Source organism: Danio rerio, chromosome 4 (assembly GCF_052040795.2).
Source record: "Danio rerio strain M-AB ecotype USA chromosome 4, GRCz13ab, whole genome shotgun sequence".
NCBI lineage: Eukaryota > Metazoa > Chordata > Actinopteri > Cypriniformes > Danionidae > Danio > Danio rerio.
In genome coordinates, this window is record NC_141024.2 from 14879374 (window position 1) to 14892872 (window position 13499).

Here is a 13499-nt window from a genome sequence, read left to right on the forward strand (position 1 = left end):
CCCAAAGTAAATTGAGTAGTCTAAAGTGGCATCATAAGTCAAACTCTTAGCCAGCTATATCTCTTAGCTATTCCTAACACGTTTACAAGCAGGGGAGTTGTGATCTACCTCAGCTCAAACTCCTCTCTCACCCTTCAAACGGGAGGGAGCCCAAGGTTCGGGGATATTCAGAGCTCAGGACTCTCTCCTGGGACAGCATGCCAAACACACTTTATTATCAATCATCAAGTGTGAACTCTTGAATTGCAAAAAAAATTGTATTTGCAACTTGCATTTATCCTGTATACACACATTTTTATGTTTTATACATACAATTATAGATAAATTTGTTAAATAAACTAACTACACAAATATTGGATGGGTTTCGTCTTGTTTGTCATTTGCCCATGTTGCCGAATGGCCAGCTTAAGGCAAGTTAAGTGTATTTATATAGCACATTTCACACACAATAGTAATTAATAGAAAAAAAGTATAAGAAATAAAAACAACAAAGACTACAAATGATAAGAAACTGACGTGTTAATGTGTTAAAAGAGCTTTTAAATGAATGGGGGGTAAAATGAAGACATAATAGTGCTATCAGTTGGATATAGCACATTGCTCATTCAGTAAAGGCACAGCTAAACAGATGTTTTGAATGTAAAGCTGCTTTGAAACAACAATTATTGTAAAAAAACTTTTATACAAATAAACTTGAATCTAATTCAATGTGAACATCGGATCATTTAAATCTTAAACCTTCTGGAACTATCTCAAACCAGTCAAGATCAGTTAGGCTGGTTTCATTTTATTTATTCTCTAACAGGATATTAGTTGGCACAAGCATATGCACACAGACACCCACTAAACCTGCTAAAAAAGACTAAAATACAGTCAGAATCTCAGGGTAACCTTCACATCGGTGTTTATAATGAATCAGCAGAAAGTCATGTTAACCCTCGTGCAGACACTCAAAGACGACAGCAGATCTATTCATCCACATGTCGACTCTTCACTTAAACAACACTCAGTGCTGAAGGAGAGACTCTCTGAAAATCCTCAAGAGCCAAGGAAAAAAACACTTCTGACATGAACAAGAGGATGAGGAGAGTCGAGCTCACATCACACACTGGAGGAGCTGCAGTCTGACACTCAAACAAACAAACACACACTGTGACTCACGAATGCAGGCTGGTATATAAAGACTATTGCATCTATGTGATCTACTACTTACGATTTTTGTATTGCATTTATGATTTTGCAGCAACGTGAGTAAATGAGAACATTTTCTGAATACAAAATCTACAAAATACAACATCTACTACTATTAATTATGCGATATGTATCTCATGATAAAAATAATAATAACAAAGTGTCGCCATTGTGTGACAAATGTCAGCTTTTAGATATATTCCCTATGTTATGCCTCCCAAATTTCACTGTTTCTGGAACAAAATATTTCAAGTATTTTCAGATAACTTAGACATTTTGATTGAACCAGATCCTAAATTAATTATATTTGGAGTTTCCGAAGAATTTTTGAGACTAACACGGATCCAACAACAGTTTGTTTCATATGGGTTGATCGTATCCCTTTAGTTTTGGAAGTTCCAACTCATAAATTATGGCTGACAGAGTGAACGAGTACATTATGCCTGGAAAAAAATCCGGTATACCCTAATAGACAAGGTTTTGTTATTTGAAAAAAAAAAATGTGGTCCCCATTTATTTCCTTTCTACAAACGTGTGATTAATATGTTTACTATGCCTTTAATACCTAACTTTTACCATTGGTACTATTTTACCACACTAGTGGGTGGTTGGTTGGGGAAATGCATGTTTATTTTTTGTTTAATTATTATTTTTATGACTGTTGGTTGTTGGTATACATTTAATTATTTATTTTTAAGTGTATTTACAAATGAATGTTTGCAAAAAATTCTAATAATAAAAATATTTAAACCAAAAGTAATAATAACAACACTCAAAAATTATTTTTGCTGCTTGTTAAAATTACTTATTTAAAATAAATTGAAACACAATTCTTAAGGGATTTTTTGCTAACTTCATTTTTATTATATTCAGTCCACTTTTTTTCCAATTTGTAAAAATTTAATAAGTTAACCTATACAAATTGATTGTGTGAAACCCAGCATTTTTTACAGTAAAATATAATAATAATAATAATAATAATAATAATAATAATAATAATTATTATTATTATTATTATTATTATTATTATTATTATTATTTTACTATTATTATTATTATTATTATTGTTGTTGTTGTTGTTGTTGTTCTAATGCTGTTTTGTTTGCTTAATGCAGTAATGTAAATGTAAAAAGAAGCATTTATGGCAGAATAAAGATGCACAGATACAATGCTGACATCTAGTGGAAAAACAATGCAAACAAACACAATTTCAAACACAACCAAAATCTTTTTTTTTTTTTTTTTGATAAATGAAGAACTACAATTGACGCATATTACATACTAAATCTATATATTTATGATTCAGTACTTATGGGTTTAGAATACATTATATAGACAGTATAAATATATAATTAATCCTTTAACATAATAGATTTTGCCATTTAATTTAGATACATGATATATTTACATGCATAAGCATAAAATAAAATGCTTAAGTGTGACTACTTTTAAAAAGTGCCTTAAAATTAAAGTCTGTTATTAAATTACTGAGTATATAAATTATTAACTATTAGTACGTAAAAAAAAATCATGATTATAATTATAAAAGTTAGGTTAGTGCAACTTAGTTGCAACGGATTTACAGTGTACCATATGTGTGTTATCATACGATTGAATGGGCATTATCAGTGGTTTTCAGCTGATAGATATAGGCCAATAGGGGCCTTCTGCATCTACTGGTAGGCTCAGAAGGCTGTAATCATCCATCAACATGGTTAATCAGCTATACGACTTGATTTATTAAATTTCTCATTAATTGTATTATATTACCGTCTACCCAAACCTAAACCCAACCGTCACAGTAATGTAAAACAGATCTGGATCTGGAGACTTCTCTATTAGTATAGCTGATTACCCATGTGGATGGATGATAACAGCCTTCTGAGTCTACTAGTAGGCACAGAAGGCCCCTTCAGGTTCATATCTATCAGCTAATAACCACTGATAGCGCCCATTCAATCGAGTAATAACATTTGAAGCGGGTGGTGTGTGTGCATGTGTAAACACACAGAGAGACAGCATGCAACTACTACTGCTGCAACTAGTCTAAATCTAATACCAAAACGAAAACTAACTCAAAAAGCATCACCAATGCATACAGTCTGCAATATTTTATGCTGCTTGACAGATGAAACAAAACAAACAGGGAAATAAACAGGCATAAATAGGCAATCAAATCCAAACAAGACTCGCTTACCCTTAGCCATGATCACTCACCTGGAAATCATCCACATCTTAGCTATACAACCTATAGCTATGTATTATGACTACAATCTTCACCTTTTCCTGTCCATGTTTGCTGACATCAGCCCAGCGTGCGGCATCGTGATCATCCATGTGAGGAGCCAGAGGTGAATCTCATTCCTGCCACAACATTAACATAAACACGCAGCCAAACGTGAAGACCTCTGTCAAGCCACATTAACTAACTGCTTTACTAATATCTAGACTTCTCGCAGACGTCCCCTGCAGGCTGCTTCCGTCTAATATCTGGTTTAATGTAAGATCAGTCTGGCGGTTTCGTATGCAGGCAAAAATGTGTGCCAGTCCTGCGCATGTGGTCCATTTCACCCGCAGCCTCTGAAAGGCAGAGTTGTCGAATAAATCTGAACTGAGTGCATGCGAAAGTTACTGGATTGAAAATGTCAGAGAAAGGCCACACGTGTCTGCTAACCGACGGGGGCCATTCAAGATTATATGGAAAAACTACAGCAAGGGCAAAACCTTATAGAAAATTAACATTTTCATTTACGTTACTATATCATTTCTGAAAGAGTTCTAGCATTTTTATTCACATTGCAGATGTTTTTAAATGTATTTTAGCATTTTAATACACCCTGCAGTGTTTTCTGGAAGTATTGGGGAATTTTAATTCACATTGTAATGTTTTTTTAATGTGTTCTAGCTTTGTCATTCACATTGCAGTGGTTCTGCAAATATTTTGGGGATTTTTATATACGTTACAGTGGTTACTGAATATTTTGTGGCACTTTATTTTTAGATTTATGGAAGTATTTTGGAATTTTTATTCACCTTGCAGTGGTTTTTAAATGTATTTTGGTATTTTAATACACACTGCAGTGTTTTCTGGAAGTATATTTTTGACATTTTAATTAACGTGATAATTTTATTTCCAATGCAGTTTTTTTTTAAAGGTATTTTGACATTAAAATTCAGTTTGAAGTGGTTTATGGAAATATTATGATGTTTTAATTAACATTTCAGTGGTTTCCGAAGATATGTTTAACATTTTTATTCACCTTGGAGTGGTTTTTAAGTGTTTTACCTTTTTAATTCACACTGCAGTGTTTTCTGAAAGTGTTCTAGCATTTTCCTTCACATTGCAGTGGTTTCTGCAAATATTTGTGGGACTTTTATTTACGTTACAGTGGTTTCTGAATATTTTGTGGTATTTTATTTCACATTGTAGTGGTTTCTGGAATGGTTTCTACATTGTCATTCACTTTGCAAAGGTTTGTAATTGTATTTTGCCATTAAAATACACACTACAAGTGTTTTCTGGATATATTTATAGATGTAAATTGACATTGCAGTGGTTTTTGCATGTATTAATGTGCATGGGGTTTTTAAGCATTTTTGGTATTTGTTTTATTTTACAGTAGTTTTTTTTTTTTTTTTTTTTTAAGTTTTGTGCCATTTCTATTCACATTGCAGTGCTTCATGAAAGTCTTTTGCTACTTCAGTTCAAGTTCTGAAAGCATTATTGCAATTTGGCAGCGGTTCCTAAATATTTTGTTGCATTTTATTTCCCATTGCAGTGGCTTACAGTATGCAAAAAAATTGCCATTTTTATTTCACCTTGTGGTTTTGGAAAATATTTTTACATTTTAATTCATAATGCCATATGTTTTGAAAGTAATATGGCATTTACATTTACTTTGCAGTGGTTTCTGCAAATATGTTGGTCAGTACTGGATATTTTGTGGTATTTTATTTCACATTGCAGATGTTTGTAATTGTATTTTGGCATTTTAATAGACATAAAATTTTTTTTTGGGGGGGGGGGGGGTGCATTTACGTTACAGTGGTTTTTCAGAAGTATTTTGCCAATGTAATTCACATTCCAGTGGTTTGCTATTTTCATTCAAGTTCTGAAAGTATTATGGCATTTTCATTCACATTGCAGTGGTTTCTGCAAATACTTTTGGGATTTTTATTCATCTTACAGTGGTTTCTGAATATTTTGTGGCATTTTATTTAACATTTCAGTGGTTTCTGGAAGTGTTTTGACATTGTCGTTCACATTGCAGAGGTTTGTAATTGCATTTTGCCATTATAATACACACTGAAAGTGTTTTCTGGAAATATTTTTACATTTAAATTCACACTGCAGTGGTTTCTGAAAGCATTTTTGGAATTTTTACTTATGTTACAGTGTTTTTCAGAAGTATTGTGCCATTTTAATTCACATTGCAGTGGTTTATGAAAGTCTTTTGCCATTTTAATTCAAGTTCTGAAACTATTCAGGCATTTCCATTCACATCGCAGTGGTTTCTGCAAATATTTTTGGGATTTTTATTCATCTTACAATGGTTTCTGAATAGTTTGTGGTATTTTATTTCATGTTCCAGTGGTTTCTGGAAGTGTTTCAACATTGTCATTTACATTGCAGAAGTTTGTAATTGTATTTTGCCATTTTAATAGACACTGCAAGTGTTTTCTGGAAATATTTTTATATTTAAATTAACATTACAGTGGTTTCTGAAAGCATATTTGGAATTTTTATTTATGTTACAGTGGTTTTTCAGAAGCTTTGTGCCAATGTATTTGAAATTGCAGGGGTTTATGAAAGTCATTTGCTATTTCGAATCAAGTTCTTAAAGCATTATAGCAATTAGGCAGACGTTTCTGAATATTTTCTTTCATTTTATTTCCCATTGCAGTGGTTTATAGAAGTATTTTGGCACTTTAATTTACCTTGTAGTGGCTTTAAAATGTATTTTGACATTGTATTACACACGGCACGTTTTCTGGAAATACATTTTTGACATTTTTATTAACATTGCAGTGGTTTGTCAAAGACTTTTTGGCCTTTATTGGTATTACAGTGTTATAATTGACATCGCATTCCATTCTGAAAGTATTTTGCCAATTTAATTCAAGTGCTGAACGTGTTTGGCATTTTGATTTACATTGCTGTGGTTTATGAAAACATTTTGACATTTTAATTACACATTGCAACTCTAAATTAGTCTTTTCAGGTCCATGCAATTAGACTTTATATTGCATAACATGAACAGGTTTTGATATGACACATCAATCGTGATCATTCCTCATGGCTTATGTTAAATATAGCTATTTTGATTTAGCTTTACTGCCTATAAAAAGCAGATGATTAATTGTAGGTAAGGATGCTGATGAAATCAAATGCACGTGAAGCCTTTAAGCACTGTCACGCAGGCAGGAAATGAGCCACAGCCTTCAGCATTTTTAAGAGGTCTAAACTCAACAAGTTGTCATTAACCGGACATCTCAACCAAAAACTTTTCCATTTCAGCAATCATTTCCGAAATTGTTTCTGTATTGCTCTCATATCTAAAAGGCTCTAGATTATGTTTACCCTATTACTGTATATATACTATGACTAATCTGAGTCAGCAGTATACTTCAGAGTGCATTTGTCCATCTTCATGTGTGTTTATGGGTGGAAACTACGCTCTATGTACCCACTCCATGTATGATTCATCATGACTATTGAAAAGTTAATTTGTTCTTTCTTTGCTGATTGACGGCACAAGTTCCTCTTTAGATTTTTTTTTTTTTTTTTTGGTATGACAGACTGATTTTGTACATGTATATATTAAAACGGTTCATGATTGTTATCATTAGGTCATTAGGTGAACATGTTGATGTAGACTTTGAATGTCATTTACAGTAAATTCAAGTCAAGCAATGATTATTGTTTTCAAGACTTGTTTTCCCTATGTTATCAACAAAAAGCTTCTGATGTTTGTTTTAATTGATGTGCTGTCCATGGTGCTGAAACCTCTTAACGTCCTACTTCCCATTATAAAACTGGAAATATTTGCTTTCTTTTGTTGCAGCAATCTCACGAATTAAGAGTTTAACAGAAATAAAAAATTTGTCATATCAGAATTCAATCAATCATCAATCACTGGATTGCCTTAAAGGTTCCGTAAAATTAAAATAAAGTTGTTTTTTTTGTTGTTTGTATGTTACATTTACATTTTGAAATTATTGCGGTGGTTTCTTAAAGCATTTTTGTTTATGTTACAGCATTTTTTAGAAGTATAGTGTAATTTGAATTAATATAGCAGTGATTTATGAATGTGTTTTGCCATTTCAATTAAAGTTCTGAAACTATTCTGACATTTACATTCACATTGTAGTGGATTCTGCAAATATTTTGGGGATTTTTATTAATGTTACAGTGGTTTATGAATATTTTGTGGCACTTTATTTCACACTGCAGAGGTATATGGAAGTATTTTGGTGTTTTTATTCACCTTGCAGTGGTTTTTAAATGTATTTTGGCATTTTAATATACACTGCAGTGTTTTCTGGAAGTATATTTGGCCTTTTTGTCTGTTACAGTGGTTTACAGACGTATTGTGGCATTTTAATTCACATTGCAGAGGTTTGTGAAAGTGTTTTTTAATTTAATTCAAGTATTTAAAGTATAGTGGCTATTTCATGGCCATTTTTATTAGCAAGCCAGTTAAAATTCAAATAAAATTATTTAAAGTATTTTACAAAAGAACTCAGATTTGCTGTCCATGGTGCTGAATCGAACATTTAGCAAGCCTGTTTTTTTTAGAAGTATTGTGTCATTTGAATTAATATTGCAGAGGTTTATGAATGTGTTTTGCCATTTTATTTAAACTTCAGAACGTATTTTGGCATTTTCATTCACATTGTAGTGGTCTTGCAAATATTTTGGGGAGTTTTATTTATGTTACAGTGATTAATGGTGGATCCATGGTGCTGAATCAAACATCTTCAGCAGATCTGCTATATAAGAAATATTAAGTTACGCACAAGAAACCGAAACAAAAACTAAACTAAATCCAAGGTATGGTTCTAAAAGTTTATTCTATAAAACACTTGACCTTAAAGATGTGGAATAAAATTAAATTAAATTAACTATTTTACAAAAGAACACGAGCATCTGCTATATAAGCAGTGCAAAAAAGGATTTGTAGATCTTTTCTTTGATTATGTTTTAGGGGTTTTAATTAGAATCTTTTTTAACGTCCTTTTACATAATCACATGTTAAAAGATTAATACTTACCGAATGTTGAGACTGGTGGAGATTTTGTATCTCGTCAAAACACATCAATCTGTCATTCTTCAGACACTCGCTGTCAGCTTGTGCAGACGCAGCACTGAGAGAGACAGATATCAGACAATATGAGAGACGTCGCCCTGTGTTAAATAATGTTGCATAACCCAAACCCAACGCATGTTCACCCGCCGGCCGTTTGGTCTATTTTCCTCCACGTTGTCCTGTGTGTGGACAAAGAATAAGTCATTAATTCTACTTAACCTCACGTGGAGCTAAAAGACCTGAAATATACACTCCTCTGACCCTCGTTTCCCCCATACACCTAAGGAAAGTCATTTTAATTTCTCCCCACAGGCAAAAACATTATGTAATACACAATAATGAAGGCTTTTCATTTGTAATGTTCTTGAACATCATCAAAAAGCTTTTATCATACTAATGTTTGAGGCCAGAAACTTTTTTTAAGCAAAAAATATTTTTATTGCGTTATATGATTTAAATTGATCCAAAGAAGACTGAAAAAAAATAAAAAATTGTTGACTTTACTTAAAAAAAAATAAACCTGTTGCTTTTAAAGTAATTATTGGACTTCACTTACTAAAAATATTATTAAGAAAATGAACAAAAGTAAACTTTTGTCAGCTGACAGTTCCAACAGGGTTACTTACTATTTTAATTTTAGCATGTACTAAAGTAATTGCTTTTTCATTCGACATTCGAAATGTTGCAACTAATTTATATTTTAAATAAACCATGCTCACTTGAACTTTTATCATCTAAAAATGAAGCCACACACACAAAATAGTGCAGAAAGTAATTGTACTTAATAGAAAACTTAACATAATATAAATAAGTTACATGACGTCAAAATTTTATGTATTAAAATACTATAACATACCATAACGTAACGTAAGGTAATAAAACAACACAATATAACAACATAGCACACTGGAACATAATATAATGTAACACAATGAACATAACGTAACGAAACATAACGTAACATGCTGGAACATAACATAACAACATAACGTAGCAACAACATTCCATGCTGGAACATGACATGACATAACATAACATAACATAAGATAAACATAACAACATAACATAACATGCTGGAACATAACATAACATAACATACAATAGCAAAGCATAGCATAACATAACAAAACATACTGTAAAATAACATAACATAACACTCCAAAACATAACATGCTGGAAAATATCATAACAACATAACATAACATAACAGAACATAATGGAACATGGCATAACAACATAACATAGCAACAACATAACATGCTGGAACATGACATGACATAGCATAACATAACATAACATAACATAACATAACATAACATAACATAACATAACATAACATAACATAACATAACATAACATAACATAAAAATAAACATAACAACACTGGAACATAATATAATATAACGTAACATAACAACATGCTGGAACATAACAACATAGCATAGCATAAAATGGCAAAGCATAGCATAACATAACATAACAAAACATACTGATAAATAACATAACATAGCACTCCAAAACATAACATGCTGGAACATAACATAACAGCATAACATAACATAGCATAGCATAAAATAGCAAAGCATAGCATAACATAACAAAACATGCTGGAAAATAACATAACATAACACTCCAAAACATAACATGCTGGAAAATAACATAACAGCATAACAGCATAACATAACATAACATAACATGCTGGAACATAGCATAACAACATAACATAGCAACAATATAACATGCTGGAACATGACATGACATAACATAGCATAACATAACATAATATAACATAACATACCATAACATAACAAACATAACATAACATAACATAAAAATAAACATAACAACATAACAGAACAGAACAGAACATAACAGAACACACTGGAACATAATATAATATAACGTAACATAACAACATGCTGGAACATAACATAACATAGCATAGCATAAAATACCAAAGCATAGCATAGCATAGCATAACATAACATAACATAACATAACATAACATAACATAACATAACACTCCAAAACATAACATGCTGGAACATAACATAACAGCAAAACATCATAACATAACATAACATAACATAACATAACATAACATAACATAACATAACATAACATAACATAACATAACATGCTGGAACATAACATAACAACATAACGTAGCAACAACATGACATGCTGGAACATGACATGACATAACATAGCATAACACAATATAACATAACATAACATAAACATAACAACATAACAAAACAGATCAGAACATAACAGAACACACTGGAACATAATATAATGTAACGTAACATAACAACATGTTAGAACATAACATAACATAACATAACATAACATAACATAACATAACATAACATAACATAAAATAGCAAAGCATAACATAACATAACATAACATACTGGAAAATAACATAACATAACATACCAAAACATAACATGCTGGAAAATAACATAACAGTATAACATAACATAACATAACATAACATAACATGCTGGAAAATAAAATAACTGCATAACATAACATAGCATTATTATGTTACAAAATTGAATGCATTAAACTCACTGAAAAGAAGTGGAGTTCTAGTTCCCAGCATGTTTTGTGGTTTTACACCCTATGGCAAAAAAGGAGGTTTGGACACATGGCTAATAATGTTGACCTTAAAATGGTTAAAAAAAAATAAATAAAAACTGCTGTCATTCCAGCCTAAAAAAAAAACAAATAAAAATATTATCGAAAATACTGTGAAAAAAAAAGTCCATGCTCTGTTACATATCATTTGGAAACTATTTGAAAAAGAAATTCACAGGAGGGTGAATAATTTTGACTTTAACTGTATATATACACATTACCCAGCATATATTAGTGCACCCTTGAAGGTCTGTCTCTTAAATTACCATTCAATAAAATATGAGTGTATGTATATAAGATTAGTCCATACCAAAGCCAAAAACCAGAAATAATTTAACAAAATAACTTAAGATCATGGTGCAAAAGTCCCTACACCCCCCAAGAATACATAAATACAATTTTAGTGAAGAGGTAAAATCAAAATATCTATAAAAATATGACATCTTTTAAAAATGTTGTACTATCTTTGTTCCTAAAATGTGTTTATATTAATACATAAAAAGTTTATCAAACTGTTTTGCTTCCATGCACCAAAATGTATTGTCTATATTCACTGAGGGATGGATACAAATATAAATTTTGAAAGGGGGTGTAGTCATGTGCACTGTATATCTATCTTTTTGGATGGTAGTGTAAATACAAAAACTAATCTTACTGGAGTTTTTTCCAGTCACCTCATCGTCCCCATTGCTTCTGCCATCTTCTTTCATGTGCATCATCATGTAAAGTGGCATTTTTGTCTGCAAACACAGACACAAGAACTATTAATAGCTGCAAAATCTTCCAAACTGTCACAAAACACTGAGTCTTCGCCTCCGATGTCCAAAGATGAAAATATCCCTGGACATTTAAGAGGGAGACTTGGTGTCTTATGACAGATTGTAAGATTTTTTTTGCATCTAATAATAGTCACGGGTGTCAGCGTTTGACCCATATCCATTCAGCTGACGTCACACTGACATACAGCTGAACGTGGAGCTTCAGGGCTGGGTGGCGAACGATGATCGTCAGAGCCGCGCTGAACATCCGAGTGCATTAAAACGCGCGTCTGAGGTCAAGTGCATCTTACTGAACACATGCTGAATCCACACTCACTGAGATAAAGGAAAAAAGTGTGAGACTGTTGTTGTCAGATCAGTGTGTTCAACCTGTCTGAACTGAGACTCAATAAACACAAACAGTGTGCACCGTGTTCTCTTTAAGAGTGTCACACTGGAATCACACCACGTCCTGTTCTCTTTCTGTGAGTCTTTTACCTCTGTCTGGTCTGCATGGTGTTTTTGATCAATAATGTACCAAAAGTCTGAAAACAAGGGTAATGTATTTTTTAACAAACATAACATAACAAAACAAAACAAAACAAAACAAAACATAACATAACATAACATAACATACAATAACATAACATAGCATAACAACATAACATGCTGGAAGAACATAACAAAGCATACCAGCATAGCATAACATAACACCCTGGAACATAACGGAACGGAACATAACATAACATAACATAACATAACATAAGATAAAATAACATGACATGACTTGACTTAACATAACATAGCAACATAACATGCTGGAAGAACATAACATAACATTGCATAACAAAGTATAGCATAACATAACACACTGGAACATAACATAACATAACATAGCATAGCATAACATAGCATAGCATAGCATAGCATAGCATAACATAACACACTGGAACAAAATAACATAACATAACATAGGATAACATAACATAACATAACATAACATAACATAACATAACACAACATAACATAACATAACATAACATAACATAACATAACACAACACGCTGGAACATAACGGAACATAACATAATAAGACATAATATAACACACTGAAACAACATAACTAGCATAACAACACAACACAACACAACACAACACAACACAACACAACACAACACAACATAACACAACATAACATAACATAACATAACAACATAACATAACATAACATAACATAACATAACATAACATAACATAACATAACATAACACAACATAGCATAGCATAGCATAACATAACACGCTGGAACAAAATAACATAACATAACATAACATAAGAACATAACATGCTGGAAGAACATAACATAATATAGCATAATACAACATGCTGAAACATAACATAACAACATAACTAACATAACATAACAACATAACATAACATAACATAACATAACATAACATAACACAACATAACATAACACAACATAACATGCCGGAACATAAGACAACATAACACAGCAAACATAACATAACATAGCATAACAAAACAACATAACATAACACAACAAACATAACAATATAACACAACAAACATA

General features: G+C 31.7%; 1 long non-coding RNA gene across 7 annotated transcripts in view; it reads right to left on the minus strand.

The window, feature by feature from the left end:
* The window catches only part of LOC137491394 (uncharacterized), a 95756-nt gene that overhangs the window by 1768 nt on the left and 80489 nt on the right, over positions 1-13499 (minus strand). For 2 of the 7 annotated variants that reach the window (XR_015482920.1, XR_015482922.1), the window contains 2 exons: positions 8466-8559; positions 3472-3555 (listed from right to left, as the gene is read on the minus strand). This is a non-coding gene — a long non-coding RNA (uncharacterized LOC137491394). Of the gene's footprint in view, positions 1-2436; positions 3556-8465; positions 8560-11081; positions 11131-11802; positions 11888-12111; positions 12242-13499 lie in introns of those variants that run through there. The other 5 variants (XR_015482917.1, XR_015482919.1, XR_015482923.1 and 2 more) reach the window with 4 other exon arrangements.